Source organism: Heterocephalus glaber, unplaced genomic scaffold, assembly GCF_053883595.1.
Source record: "Heterocephalus glaber isolate CG9 unplaced genomic scaffold, H.glaber_assembly_v1.0 deba00001538, whole genome shotgun sequence".
Classification (NCBI taxonomy): domain Eukaryota; kingdom Metazoa; phylum Chordata; class Mammalia; order Rodentia; family Bathyergidae; genus Heterocephalus; species Heterocephalus glaber.
Window position 1 is genome coordinate 19,869,968 of NW_028258333.1, and position 15,922 is coordinate 19,885,889.

The 15,922-nt window shown below is 36.2% G+C and overlaps 1 long non-coding RNA gene across 1 annotated transcript in view; it reads right to left on the reverse strand.

Annotated features, from left to right (window-relative positions):
- The window catches only part of LOC110350075 (uncharacterized), a 55,279-nt gene extending 45,054 nt beyond the window's left edge, over window positions 1–10,225 (reverse strand). Inside the window, exon 1 of the long non-coding RNA XR_002396377.2 lies at window positions 9,686–10,225. This is a non-coding gene — a long non-coding RNA (uncharacterized LOC110350075). The remainder of the gene's footprint in view (window positions 1–9,685) is intronic.
- Between the last annotated feature and the right edge of the window lie 5,697 nt (window positions 10,226–15,922).

The following is a 15,922-nucleotide window of genomic DNA, read 5'->3' on the forward strand; positions in this document are numbered from 1 at the left end:
AAAGAAAAGCACATAGCAAAACCAATGATGCATTTAATTAACACAATTTTATTTTTTCTATAATTGTACCCGTTGAATGTTAATCATATTTAAAGAGAATGACTTTTTTTCTTTTTTTGGTACCGGGGATCAAACTCAGGTCCTTGAGCTTGTGCAGCAGGCAGCAAAACCCCTGAGCTAAATCCCCAACCCAAGGGAATGGCTTTGATGTAAGACTTTTTTTCATGCTACTGAAAAAAGTGAAATTGCACGGAGCAGGAAAAGGATGAAGGGTAAGAGAATGTGCCGCAGGCCAGGGGTGAAGTCTGAGCAGTTGTTCTTTTTCACTAATTTTTTGAATGGTGGCTCCTGGGAAGAAAAATGTTTTACACTGGATCTTTCTCATGTAACATGAGAAATTTTTCTGGAGCAGAAGATGTTTACATGTCTGTGCGTCATCTCTGTGTATCTTTAATCCTGTCATTGGAAGAATTTCATCTTTGGGATGCCCTGAAACTACTATATCCATCTTTGTTTTGGTGATGTTCTGTTCCCCTACCCCTTGAAAATAAATTAATACATTGTTTTTCCAAAAAAAGAAAAGCCAGCTCTTGATTTGTTGATTTTTTGTATCATTCTCTTAGTCTCCATTGCATTGATTTCTGCTCTGATCTTTATAATTTCCTTGCTTGTACAAGCTTTGGGTTTGTCTTGCTCTTCTTCTTCCAGGAACTTAAGATTCAGTATTAGGTTGTTTATTTGGCTCGCTCTGTTTTCCTAGTGTGGGCATTCACTGCCATGAATTTCCCTTGTAGAAATGCTTTCATTGTGTTCCATAGATTCCTGTATGTTGTATTGGCATTACCATTTATTTGTAAAAACTGTCTAATTTCTTCTTTAATTTCCTCTGTGACCCATTGGTTTGGTTGTTCAGGAGAGTGTTATTTAATTTCCATGTTTTTGTGAAGTTCTTATGGTTTCTTATGCTATTGATCTCCAGTTTAATTGCACTATGGTCTGATAATATACACAGGATAACTTCAATTTCTTTGCATGTACTTAAACATATTCTATGTGCTAGTATGTGGTCTATTTTGAAGAATGACTCATGTGCAGCTGAAAAGAATGTATATTCTGATTTTTTGGGGCATTCTGTAGATGTCTATTAAGTCCATGTGTTCAAAAGCTTGGTTCAATTCTACTATTTCCTTGTTGATTTTTTTTTGTCTGGATGGTCTGTCTATTTGTAACAGTGGGGTATTGAGGTCCCCTACTACAATTGTTTTAGTGTTTATTTGGTTTTTCATGTCCCCTAATACTTGTTTTGTATAGTTGAGGGCATTAGTATTTGGTGCATATATATTTAGGATTGTCATCTCTTCCTCTTGGACTGTTTCCTTCACAAGGATGTAGTGACCATCTTTGTCTCTCAATTAATTTTGGTTTGAAATCTACTTTGTCTGCAAATAAAATTGCTACCCCTGCTTTTTTCTGGGTTCCTGTGCTGTAGAGAACTGTTTTCCATCCTTTTACTTTCAGTCTACATAATTCTTTTTGAATTGGTGTGTTTCTTGTATACAGCATATTGTTGGATTTTGCTTCTTAATCCATTCTGTCAGTCTATTTGTTTTGATTGGTGAATTGAGGCCATTAACATTGATGGTTATAATTGACATGTATTGACTTATCATTGTCATGCTATTTTCTTGTTGTTCACTCTTTTTGTTTTTCTCCCTCTCCCTTTAATTTCTTGCCTTGCCTGGTGAAATATTTTGGATTTGCTCTGTTGGGCCTCATAGAGTTGTGACCTTCATTGTCTTTTTCTTGGATATTGTTTAGAACTGTTTGGAGTGCTGGTTTCATATTCATGAAGTTTCTCATGTATTCTTCATCATGGAAGTATCTTATTTCCTCATCAATTTTGAAAGATAGTTTTGCAGCATACATCAGTCTAGGTTGGAGGTTGTTTTCTTTCAGGGCTTGAAATACCTCACTCCAGGTTCTCCTTGACTTGAAGGCTTGTGCTGAGAAGTCAGCTGTGAGTCTGATGGACTTTTCTTTGAATGTGATTTGTTTCTTTTCTCTAACTGCTTGTAGTATTTTGATCTTCTGTTGGCTTTCTGGTATCTTGATTTTCATGTCTAGGTGTAGATTTTCTTTTTTTTGATCACGGCTAGTTGGAATTCTATATGTCTCACTTATCTGTATGTCTAATTCTTTTGCTCTGTTTGGGAAGTTTTCTGTCATTAATTCTATGAACAGTTTCCTTATGTCATTTGTATTTTCTCCTGCTTTTTCATGGACACTGATTAGTCTTATATTATTCTTCTTTGTGTCATGTAGGAGCTGTTGGATTGATTTCTCGTGTTCCCTTACTATTTTTTTTTTATATCAGAGATCGAACTCAGGACCTTGTGCTTGTGAGGCAGGCAGCAGCACCACCGAGCTAAATCCCTGGCCCTCTCTTACTATTTTTAAGAGATCTCTCTTTTCATGGTCACTGACCACCATCCTGTCTTCTATATCTGATATTCTGTCTTCAGATTGGCTCAGTCTGCTGGGTATGCTTTCAAAAGAGTTTTCAATCTCCTGGATATCTGTTTGAATCTGTTTCATGGATTCAATTTCTTTCCTATGTTAGGCATTCATGGTTGCCATTGTGGTCCTGAACGCATCTATTTTTTTTATCTGTTTCTGTTCTACAGTCTCTAATCACGTCTTTTATTCTGCTCACCATTTCTGTAGTTATCTGGGAGATTATTTGTTTTGATTTTTTGTAGAACCTCATTCATCTGTTTTGTTACTTCCTGTGCTATCAGTTCAGGGTGTCCAGGTGGTTGATTATCAGACTTTTCCACCTTGTTTCCCCCAAATTTGCCTTTGGTGGGCTGGAAGTCTGGGTTTGTGCCTTGCTTAAATGTCTTCTCATTTCTATTTTTGTTTTTGGTACTGTCCTTGGTTTAATTCCTGGGTTGATACTTTAATATTGCTTATTGTAAGTATCTTTGTTGCTTGTATTTAGAACTCTATGGAATGATTGCTTCTCAGAGGTGTCTTCCAGATATAGCTGGTCTTTAGGTTTTGAGTCTTTAATGACTCTAAAGCTATCTCATTTTAATTATAGCAGGAAGGACAACTCATTAGATCAATCACAACACCTTAGCCCAAGTGATACAATCAGCAACACAATAGCATGAAGCACAGCTTAGAAAATAACAATTTGTGATAGTTACTGATCTATCACCTTTACCTGTGTGAATTAAATCAAACTCAAGGACCACCACAAAATATGTGTATAGTGAATAAACTCTTCAATATAGCAACTTTACCCTTTTGGATGGGGACTTAGAAGGAGTTGGGAAAGGAGGGATAGATAGGTAGAAGGACAGGGAAAGGTTAGTATTGAGGCCCATGGACAGAGGAAGATCATGCAAACTCTAGGAAACTGTTGAAGACGAGTGAAAAAGACAGAATGAAGGAACAAAGATGTGAACAGAACAACCTAACAGCAATAGGGAGGCTAGAGACTGTATTTACTTTCCTTTAAAACTAATGACAATCGAGAGAAGGAAAAAGAGAAGAAAAGAAAAAGAAAGAGATCCAAATTAGGGCCAGAACAGGAACAAAAAGGGAGATGAAGAACAATGTGGGAGAGAGAGAGAGAAAGAGAGAGAGAGCAAGAGAGAAGAAAAAAAGAAAGAAAAAGAAGAAAGAGACAAAAAAGAAAAATTTGAAAAGCGCAGAAAAAATAAAAATTAAATATTAAAAATAAGAAAAAAATAATTTTGAGAATAACAAATAAAGAATAAAAATGAAGTGCCTCCTTCAGGGTATGTCTCTGCTGTCACAATAGACAACATGGACAGCAGTGTGCAGATATGTCAATGAGTCTCAGTAAGCCAGTAGTAGACCAGTGAGATTCAGGCTGATTTCTGGCTGCAATTCCCAAGTTGAGCTCCCTGCCCTCCTTCAGGGTTGAACTCTGCAAGGTTCTATTGCAGATTCCAGCTGCCCTTCCCCTGAAGACAGTGCAAGTTCTGATGGGAGGTAGTGATTACCCCAACTTACCCACTAAGATGGTCTGGTGTGCTTTTATTGCAGAGATTCTCTTCACTTTTCCAGTGGGCTTCAGTTTTCATTAAGGAGCCTGTGAAAGGCCCTCTTTCTGTTGGTCACTTCTGCTCGATCTTCTGGAGCTCAGGACAATGACCTTTATGTCCCCCTCTGCCTCTGCAGTGTGGAACCAGGTGCCAACACAGCCAGGAGGTGGGGGTGGGGTGGGGTTGGGCGTTGGTGTTGCTGCAGTCACCCACAAGGCTCTGCTCCTCGCTCAGAGGCTGGCTGGGGGTGGGGGGTTGGCAAACCCAGCTCCACTCCACTGAGTCCTCACCTGTCCGCTGCCTCTTCACTCAGAGGCTCAAGTGTTAATTCAATTTTAAAAACGTGATTTATTTTTAGAATTGTTTTAGACTTACAGAAAGATTGTCATGTTAGTACAGACTTTTCATATTCCAGTGCCCAGTTTCACCTATAAACAACTTCCAATATTAATATGGTATATTTGTTACATTTAATGAACCAATATTGATACATTGCTGTTAATTGAAGTTCATATTTAATTTGGACTATTTTAGTTTTTCTCTAATGTCCTTTTTATTCTGTTTGAAGACACTACTCAGGATACCACATTACATTAATTATCATGTCTTCTCAAACTCCTTTTGGCTGTGAAGCAACTTGTTTTTTTAAAGACTTAAGTTACTTAAAGAGTTATTTAAAGTTTGGTTCTCATTTTCTCATTCTAATTTCTGTGTTACAAACTGACACGTCAGGTTATTTTGATTATTGCCTCCAGTTTTCAGTAGAGGAGTTTTATTTTCATGGATGTATTCTTTTGTGAAAGGTCCAGATAAGTTGTAAATGGACCTGTTTTGAACATGCTCTGCCCTCCTATATATGGTAAAGGTTCACATGAAGTAAACATGTTGCCATTTACTCATTCATCCCTTGGTTTGGATAGACTCTCCATGTTAAATGTCTTGATTTGTAGAGAAAAAGTAGATGATAAGTGAAAAATTTTAAGGAAAGAAACCTTTATGATAAGAATCACTAAATCTACAATGAAGAAAGTTTACACCAAGCAGTCAGCAACTGTTACCAGCATGAGCTTGCTGACTGTCACTGAAAGTTTTATTCAGTGTAGAATCAGCTTACTTGAATATCTTTTGAAGTAAATCTTATTTGATAAATTCAACTGTACCCATTAAGAATTGTGCCATGCCATTGTATTTAAATGACAAGGCCAATTTAGAGAGATGTTTTAGGGGCAAGTTGCCTCTCACCAGAGCCATCCCCTGTCAAAAAAGGACTTACTATCTCTAACATTTTGTATTACCCAATCTTTGGCTCAGGACAGTTCTGGAAATACTGTTTATGACTAAATCATTGTGGGTAGTATCTATCAATTTTATCTCTGTATCCATCTATCTATTCTCTATCTATCTATCTATCTATCATCATCATCATCTCTCATCTGTCCTTCTGTCCATGCATGTGAAGATATGGTAATTTCATCTTTGTAGACTATGTATGAAGAGCAGAATACAGAACATTAGCTAGCAGCATTCTGAAGACGAATCCTATCTTAACATAGATATGAAAGGAAATTTATCTATAGTACTAAGTGGGCCAGTCATGTGGTTATTTCCCCCCAGATTCATTCTTCATCCTTCTTGGGCTGTTTTGCAATACAGAGAATTACAGTTTCCAGGGATCCCTTACAAATTGGCTTCCAAGTAAGTTTAGCCAATGAGAGCTCTAATGGGAGCTTAGAGGAAGGTAGGTAAGGAGGTGAAGGAAATCACTCCTTGCTCTTCCCTGCCCCCGCTCCCCGAGCTCTCAGTCTCAAACAGCATCTCTGACATGAGCTGCATCTCCTCTGTGGCTCCAACTTCTCTCTGATGGCCTCCACCTGTGCAGTCCCGCCTCTGGCAGCACAAACACTCCCCATAACTGGGACTACTGCCAGGTGGCCCTGATTGCTTGGCTCCTGGGTTTCACCACACTAGTTCATTCCGTTTTACCTCTAAGGGTAGAAAAAGTTGAATAGACTTTTCTTGCTGTTGCTAATTATCTTTCAGTTGGTTGACTCATCTCTGTGTAGCTTCTCACCTCTTTCCTCACTTGTGTAACTCAATTCCTGCCTTAAATTTCATATGTGTAAAATATCTAAAGCAACATACTAAGAAAAAGCAATTAGTGTCATATAGTCAGCAGGTGGAGAGAAGAGAAAATAAATATGGCAAGGCTACATGCTTTTTTAAAACATTTCTATTCATTCCATAAGCAAGAATTGGTTGTATAGTATAGTATGTCAAGAGTCTGGGAAATGTATTAGCTATGTGACCAGGAAGAATAAACAGGTTTGGAGAGTATCTGGTCAGTCTCTGCTAAGCATTTTTTTCTATTTATTTAAACAAGAATAAAAATATGTCTTACAGAGAAGGTGAAGTACTGAATTGCCTCAGTAGCTTTTCAATAAGGTACTCAGCTCCCTTAAGGGAATCTATATTTTGAAGTATTTTTGGTTTTAAATTGTACCTGAATAAGTTTAGCAGGCTAATAAAGATTCAGGAAAATGCTGAGTAGGAGAAGTGTTTTTGTTTCTAAGAACACCTACAAATACTACATATAACTTTTTCATAAAATTTTTGAAAGTGATTATAAAATAAGCATGCTTATATTTAGAGTTATGGCTAACAAAATAATGAAGGAAGTGCAATTGCTTAATGTTCTCTCCTATTGAACTTCTCTCTCTCCATACCTAGAGCTGGGGTGGTAGTTATTCCTATTTTGCTCCCTGAGCAATTCTGTGACCCACTTGTCCATCATCTTTAACTCTACCTCTTGCTAACAAGGAAGGGGAAAAACTGGTTAGATACTGAAGTACCTTCTAGCAACACAAACTCAGGCCTCTAACTCCACCAAAGAAGCCTTCTGAAATGCAATCAGGGTCAATTTTATTATATATTTAATTGTAATAACACTAGTATTTTGATTTCCAAAGCATGAGCGTGGAATAGAAACCAAAATAAAACAAGAAAACAAGCAAATAAATGAAAAAGCCCAGAGGCAAGCTGGAGGAAACATCCTAAGTTTTGAGGGCAAATCTGCAAATTAGTGGAGTAAAGCTGCAGCCTTTAAAAATATTTAGAAGTGATGAAGAGAGGATTTATACACTCTGGTTAAAAAGGCTTTGTACTTGGATTTTTAATTAAGCATGTTAAAGTCTAAAAGTTTTTGTAGGGTCACCAGGATCTGCTGAAAGGAACAGAAAATTTCCAGGGTGAGACAAAGGAGAGTGAATACTGTGCAACTGAAAGGAGAGAACCGCATTTGTACTTCTTTGAAGAGGCATGAGTTACTATGAAATATCTGTTGTTAATGTGGCCTCGTTGGGTTTCTGCACATCCTCCACTCTTTTTCTGATAGTCTGTGCAGTGAAGGCATGTCCAGCATCTACACTAAAATTAAAATACTTCTTTTCAGCCTGGAGAGCTTCTTTTAGCAATATTTGAAGAAAAGATAATATACTGGAGAAAAGCAAACTGCATGTTGGTCACAATGATGAGACAGACCAACCTGGAGAAGCAAAGTGAGTGCCACTACAGTGCTTGTTGTCAGACATGATCAGAAATCTTTGCTTTTGAAGTAGTTGAGAGCTGAAATGAACTATACCTAGTTGTATACAATGAATGTTGTAAAATGTTCCTGTGAGGTGTTTTAATGAGGTTTGTAGATTGTTGTCTAAAATTTTTTGTCTTTATTGGTTTTTATTCCTACAAATAGAATCTGTTTTAGGAGAAAACATAATGGCTAAAGTTTTGGAAGACCTCTTTTCTACGTGCAGGGGCTCTAGGTAAAGACTGGTATATTACAGAAAGCTTTAGCCGAGTCAGTGTTCATTACAAAATGATTTTGATTACATTAATCAAAATATAATCCCTTCTTAGCATCCTAAAGAAGGGAGCTCTGCATCTAGATTGCCAAATGGTATTCTTATCTGTCCAATTTATTTGGCCATACAAAGGGAACATTTTCTCAGAATCACACATTATTTATAACAATCTTTCTCCAACTGGTGTGCATGGGGTACCTCCCAGTTTTCCACGAAGAATGTTTAATGCTATACTTTCAATGAAAATTTCTATAAAACAGTAGTATGATGTATTTACTGGTAAGGATTTTGTTGCTGGGTAAAAATACCTGACACATACAACTTAAAGGAAGAGAAGTTTATTTTGGCTCATGGTTTGAGGTTTCAGTCCAGATTCAACTGGCTCCAAGGCAGAAACATCATGGCAGCCAGGAGGTGGAGTGAGAAGAAAAGAGCCAGAGAGAAGATACAACCTTCAAAGGAAGTCTGCAGTGACCTTTTTCCTCCAACAAGGACTCACTTCTAATAGCCCATTCAGCTATGAACTCAGCAATAAGTTAATTCATCCATAGGGTCAGTGCTTCATGATCCAATCACTTTTCCAAAAATCCCACTTGTGAATATTTAAGCCTTTTGAGGAAAATTTTAGATCAAATGATAAAACTGACTATCTAATAAGTGAGTATTACCTGGCTCTATCTCCAAAATCTTACCTAATTTAAAGTCACAAAATTTTTCTGCTGCTAATTTGTGCCTTCTTTCTTTTTTTCTGCGTAAGTTTGGATAGGGTTTTGTCAATTTTACAGGTCTTTTCAAAGATCTAGCTTTAGGTTTCATTGATATTATCTATTGTTTCTCATTTAATTCATTTCTACTCTAATCTTTATTATTTTCTTCCTTTGTGTTTAACTTTAGATGCTCTTCTTTTAGGGTGGAAGCTTTGCTGATTATTTGAGACTTTCCTTATATTCTCTTACAGGCATTTAGTGTTATGAATTCTCCACTAAATCGATGCTTTAGTAACATTTATAATAGTGTTTCTTATTTTCAAAAATGTAGTATTATTTAGGTTATAAGTATTGGGAATTTTTCCAATTTTTTTCTCTTATTGATTTCTAATTTGTAATTTATTTCCATTGTGGTCACAAAGCATATTTTGTATGATTTTAATCTTTCTAAAATTACCAAGACTTGTGTTTTATGGCCTAGAATATGGTCTATCTTGGTAATGTTTGGAAATATTCTGAGTGGCTTTAGAGGAATGCACATTCTACTGTCACTGAGTGAAGTGTTCGAAATATTAATTCAAATTGGTTATTAATGTTATTCTCTGGAATGTTATTCTATCAGCACTTTGGGAGAAAGTAAAGTATAAAGTAAGGCAAGATGCAAGGTAAATCTACATAAATAACTAATATTTCTGTGAAAAATGAAGAACTTAAAATTGATCAGATTTTTTCCAAGTAGTTATATCTTACATCATGTAATTTAAATATCCAGATCTATGACCAGTTTCTCCTATTTCATGCAGATGGTTGCCATTAGTAATCATGGTGATAATAAATACTAGGCACTGTGCTTCATAAATGTGTGTTGAATTAAAAATAACTTCTGTTTATGAATGAAGAGAAAATCTTGTTTTTTGTTAAAACAACAAAATTACTGCTGTTAACTTTTGAGAAAAAGTCATATTAAAAATAATTTCCATAAAGGTAATAATCATCTTACTATATCTATAAGTTCATTATGAAAGATCTAAAAATGTATTACCTTTGAAATGAGGGAAGGAGAGGCCTTGCCTTTTTCAAGGTGTTATTCTCCAAAGAGTGTGTGACTAACAGGGAAGGTATGTAACTCTTGGGGCATCCCTGTAGGTACAGTGAATGAGTAAATTCTTAGCAGCATTATGACATCACCAGGGAGCATGACTTGGGTCAAGAGCTTGGCAGGAGGCTATGGGAACAGTAGAATCAACAGTGATTAAGACTGGGAAGCCAACATACTGGCCACCATAAAACTGAAGAGAGAGCTTATTGTACCTCTTGCACAGGAGCAGGTTTAACAGAAAATTAGACATGTTTATAGTCCCAGATTTACAGCAAGCCTTATAAACACCTTATTACTTAGAATCCAGTCTGCTGTCCTAGAAACTAAGAATGTGACTTTGTTAAGCAGTAGGATTTGTTGACATAAATATCTTGACTGAGCTTGCCATTGCGGTTAACCAAAACGCATTTACTCCTGGGAAAGTAAACAGATGCAAACAAAATGCCTCTTATACTACAATACAGTAAGTTTCAAATTGACCAAACTTAATGCTATGACATAAATATACTTAATGTTTATGGAATTTTTAAGAAACTTTTGCCATTTTGGGCTTACCATACTGTATAAGTCTTACTGAATGGTAATGTGTTTTCAGAATTATCTGTGCTTAAAGACTTCATCAGAAATATTCAGAAAACCTGCCATGAATACCAGGGCTGACCATGCAGCAAGTAAAATGGGTCATGGTATCCTCAGACATAAATGTGGATAGATCAGTTATGCACCATGTAATAGCTACACACTGAATGGTTACCAACAATTAAAATTAGAGAACTAATGGAAAATAATGTTGAATAAATATTATAAAACCACATGAAAATATGTTCAAGGAAAGCAAAGTATCTGGCTGAAACCCACAAAGTTGAGAAAACTTCTAGGGGAGAATGAAAATTCAGACTAATCTCCCAAAGTTTAAAAATTCATTTGTTTAATAGAAAAAAAAAACTCCTCTGAAATTATAGACTCACAGAACTACTCGAGTAAAACCAGAGCAATTCAGAATCTTTCCTATCCTTTTAGGCTTCTAAAGAACCCTCTAAGAACCTCAAAATTTCTGTAGTGAGAAAGTTCTTTATGTCAGATATAAATGCGTAGTCATCATTGCATCATTTTGATCTAAAGTAGTCACCAGTTTTTTTCTAATAAAATTTATATCAATATGATCTACAGGAAATTATTAAGCAGAAGGTGTCTGTGTGATAGAATAAAGAGTGAACAAATAGACATTAATTTACAAAGTCCTACAACCAAGTCTTATAAACGACAAGAACCTGGAAATCTTTCTAACAGAAACATGTGGCTGACTTCCTGAATCACAGTGAAGGAAAATGACCACAGGAAACCATAAAAACACTTTTATGTAGTAGCATATTCAAGAATGATACTGGAGATTTAGTTGACTAAGATCCACGAGTCTCCTCAAAATCAATTGCAACTGTAGGTCAATTTAACAAAGGTACAATTTCAACATGAGAGATTTGATTGTTGCAGTCAGTATAGGATTTACTGTTTATGGTTCTGGGCATACTAATGAAATCTGATTCCAGCAAACTGAAACAAACCCAAATGAAAAAACTAGGCCCAAACATTCTTACCTTCTGAGAAAGTTGAAAAAAATCAAGGAAGTTCAGTTTATTAAAAATAAACATTTTCTGAGGAATACAATGATTGACTCACAGGTAATAGAGTGCAGTCTATTTCTTTTCCAGTAACAACAAATAGAATAAGCAAAGAAACCACCAAAATATAAGAATGAACTTTTTTTCTTTCCTTTTTTTTCTTTTGGTACTGAGGATAGAACCCAGGGCTTCTACTACTCTACCAAGCACTCTACCACTGAGCTACATCCCCCCCAGACTTTATTTTAAAATTTTGAGACAGAGACTTGCTAAAGTTGTACATGCAGGCCTCAAATTTACAATCCTCCTGACTTAACCCCCCGCGTACCTAGGATTACAGGTGTGTGTCACTAGGTCCAATAAGAATGAACTTTCTAAATAAACACTTAGAGCTGTCAAAAAATACTATGGCCTTCCTTGGGAGGATGGGTATCCCTGTAAGTGTTAAAAGGCTGAATGACTGATTGGTGGTAATTATAGAAGAGGTGAAACATCACAGACGGAGTATTTGGACTACATAGAGTAGTTTTCATGTGGTTCTTAGTATCCGTAAAGGAACAAGAAGGCTGAGATTATAGCTAATCCCCTTCCCTCAACCATTGCATTTCTGATTAAATCTATTTTATATATGGTCCTCTACCAAGTATTTCATTTTACAAAAAGCACATGGTATTAAAATCTTATAAAGCATTAGAGAATATGATTTCTGATGTCAGTTTTGATGTCATTTTATAATTCAGAATTTTGATGGAATTTGATCTTTCAGGCATCACCCATTGTCATGTTATTAGACTACCATGGTTCTGTTTAATGAAATGCTTGTATTCAGAAGGCTCAGAATATCACCTGTGAGAGAATAGCAAAAAATACAATAGTTACTACCAAGCCTGTGACTTGGGTAGGAGAAAAGAATTCATTGGCAGGGAGTTGGAGACAGCAAAATCTAAATCAAAAGAAAAAGAAAGTTGCAGACTTGAGATTGAGACATTTGAAGTGATTTCCAGGAGTGAATTTTGTTCATGGTGTTATGAAAGAGGATACACCTGTAGCCTCCAAGGGGCTTCTAAATGCTGATAGTCCTTAAATCAGATTTCATTTTCAACATAGTGCTAATTTTATGAGTTACTTGCAGAAAATCTGAGTCTCCAAGGACAAGGAAGTGGACCGATTTCACTTTTTAGGTATCTTAGAGTTTTAAGACCTCTGGCATAATTCCAGAGAAAGACTGAATTCTTTTTAGTCAGAAAAGCAGTTGATAATTTAGAAACACTTTTCCAGACATGATCTCATTTTGTCTTTCATCAATGACTAACAATGATACAAGGACATGCATTTTCATCCTCATTTCCCACATGAGGGAATTGGAGATCAGAAATATTAAGTCACCAACCCAAATCACACAGCTACTAAGGGAAGTGGGGTGATGAAATCTGTGTCATGCTCCCAGGTTTAAAACTCCTTTGCAGTATCCTCAGCACATGATTTCTTCAATTGAGGAGCTCTGATAAAGTTCAGAGTTTCCTTACATTTTGTGCTTCTTACAATTTCTTTGTGACTGACATAAAACTAACTGCATTTTGTTTGACACAGCCTTGGCTTTGGATATGTAAGTGGACAACAACAACAACAAAAAATCCCTGCTTGGATTCAAATAGTAACATCTCTATTAAAAATCAACAGTCCCCTAGAAATAAACAGGTCTATTAAAAAGAAAAAAGTAATTCAGTGACTCAGCATATCGTGCTTTGATAGCTTTTAGTAATTACTTCTTATTTTGTTTTTGTTTTTTTAAGTGTCTATGGTAAGAGAAGCATGCAGAAAAACACGAGGCTTTGCATGCTCCTTTATTTTCATTACCTCTTCCACCTCTTGAGAATGTCTGGCTTTCTCCAGCATGCCGAATGTCTGGCAGGCGAACTAGTCTTGCCAAAAAACCATGGATTATATTGCTTAAAAACAAATGTAAAGGACACAATAAGGAACTACATTTCTCTCAAATGGTGTCATTTTTCTTGGCTTTTTAATCATGAGTTTGAGCCTTCAAAAACCAGAATGCCAGGGTTCTTTGTGCAAAGAATTCTTAATAAATAGCAAATCCCAGAATATCTCTACAAATTGAGTTCCCTAAATCAGAGATACTTGAACCAGAAGTGTTTCAGATTTTGGAGGTTTTCTTTTTTTTTTTTTTTTTTTTTACGGGGTGGACTTTGGAATATCTGTATGAACTTTACCATCTGGATGCTAAAATGCTAATAATTTTGGATTTAGGATTTTCTGATTAGGGATATACAAACTGTATGTGGGAGAATTTAACCCATTTACATTCAAGGTTATTATTGATGGGTAAGGGCTTAGTACTGCCTTTTTAAAAAATTAATTTTATTGGTACATTTTAGGTATATAATATAATGAAATTCATCATTGGAAATTTGCACATTTACAGAATCTCTCTCAGTTCTTTCCCCCCCCATTCTCCTGCCCTCCCTTCAACTTCTCCATCTCTCCCTATCTACAAAGATTTTGTTTCCATTTTTTCACTTTCTCATATTAATTCCATTCCCTTCTTTCCTTTCCCCTACCCCTCCCATTGCCCTTACCCCTTTGCCCCTTTTCTTCCTATTTCAGATTATCTATTATACCTTTTAGTCTTTATTTACACTTTCAGTTTCTTACACTAGAGAAACTATTTGGTATTTACACATGTGCATCCTATTTATTTCACTTAAGAGTATTGCCTCTATATGCATTCATTTAGATATAAATGTCTTTAGTATCTCATGTTTTATGGCTGAGTAGTACTCTGTTTTATAAAAACAGCACATTTTCTTGATCCAGTCTCCAGTTGATGGGCAATTGGGCTGCTTCCAAGTTTTGGTTATTACAAACTGTGCTGCTTTGAACATGGGTGCACATATATCACTGTGGTATGATTCTTTTAATTCTTTGGGGAAGATACACACCAGGGGAATAGCAGGGTCAAATGGGACTTCCAGTCCTAGTTCTTTGAGGTATCTCCATACTGATTTCCACAGTGGCTGCACCAGTCTACACTCCCACCAGCAGTGGAGCAGGGTTCCTCTTTCCCCACAGCCCTACCAGCATTTGTTATTGGTGGATTTCATGATAGCAGCCATTGTTTCCGGGGTGAGGTGGAATCTCAGCATTGTTTTCATTTGCATCTCTGGAATGACCAGTGATGTTGAACATTTCTTCATGTGTTTATTTGCTATTTCTACTTCTTTGTCTGAGAAATGTCTGTTCATTTCAGATGCCCATTTTCAGATTGGGTCTTTAAATTTGAAAGGTCTGATCTTTTTAAGTTCTTTATATATTCTAGATAGTAGACCTTTGTCTGAGGAAGAGCAGGTGAAGATTATTCCCCACATTGTGGGTTGTCTCTTCACACTGCTGGTGGTTTCTCTTGCTGTGCAGAAGCTTCTTAATAAGAAGAGATCCCACTTGTTTATTGTTTGTGCTAGTTCATGGGCAACTGAAGTTTTGTTCATAAAATCTTTTCCTACACCAATGTCTTCAAGAGTTCTACCTAACCTCTGTTCCAATTGGTTCAGTGTTTCTGTTTTAATATTTAGATTTTTAATCCATTTCAATTTTAGTTTAGTGCAAGGTGAGAGAAATAGGTCTAGTTTTAATCTTTGGCAAGTTGAAACCCAATTTTTCCAGCACCATTTATTAAAGAAGCTATCTTTCCTCCAGTGAGAGTGTTTGGCTCCTTTGTTGAAGATTAGGTGGCTGAGTATGTCTGGAGTTGTTTCTGCATCTTCTACTCTGTTCCACTGGTCCTCAGGTCTGTTCCTTTGGCAGTACCATGCTGTTTTTATCACAGTACCTTTGTAGTATAGTTTCAAGTTGGGAATTGTGATACCCCTGCCATGTCTCTGTTGCCTAATTTTTTTTTGCTATTCTAGGTCTCTTCTTGTTCCCAATGAATTTTTGGATTGTTTTCTCAAGGTCCATGAAGTATGCTGTTGGAATTTCAATTGAGATTGCATTGAATCTATATAACAATTTTGGAAGTATAGCCATTTTCCCTATGTTGATCCTTCCTACTCAGGAGCAAGGAATGTCTTTCCATTTTCTGATATCATCTTCAATCTCTCTTTTCAGAGTGCTATAGTTTTCAGAGAAGAGGTCTTTGATTTCTTTTGTTAGGTTGATTCCTAGGTATTTCAGTTTCTTGGATGCTATTGTGAAAGGAATTATTTGCCCTATTTCTCTCTCAGAGAGAAAATGTCTTGGCTAGAAAGCTCTTCTGAGGTGGAACATAACAACATACTATCTATATATTGCAAGACTGACTTGGAAAAAACTGTAGTATTTCCTTCTATCAAATCAGGATCCAGGGATGTTCTCAGTTTTTCCTGGTAAAATACTTGACAATTTAAAATAATGGAAGGACTTAGTTCTTATCTTTCTTAGATCTTCAAGAATACATGCCTGAAAATGTCTTCTATTTTAATCTCCTATCTGATTGCCAGGCCACTGGGGGTCTTGTATAGGAACTGTTTGTGTTCTAGTAGGAAGAAGTTATTCCCCTGGCTAC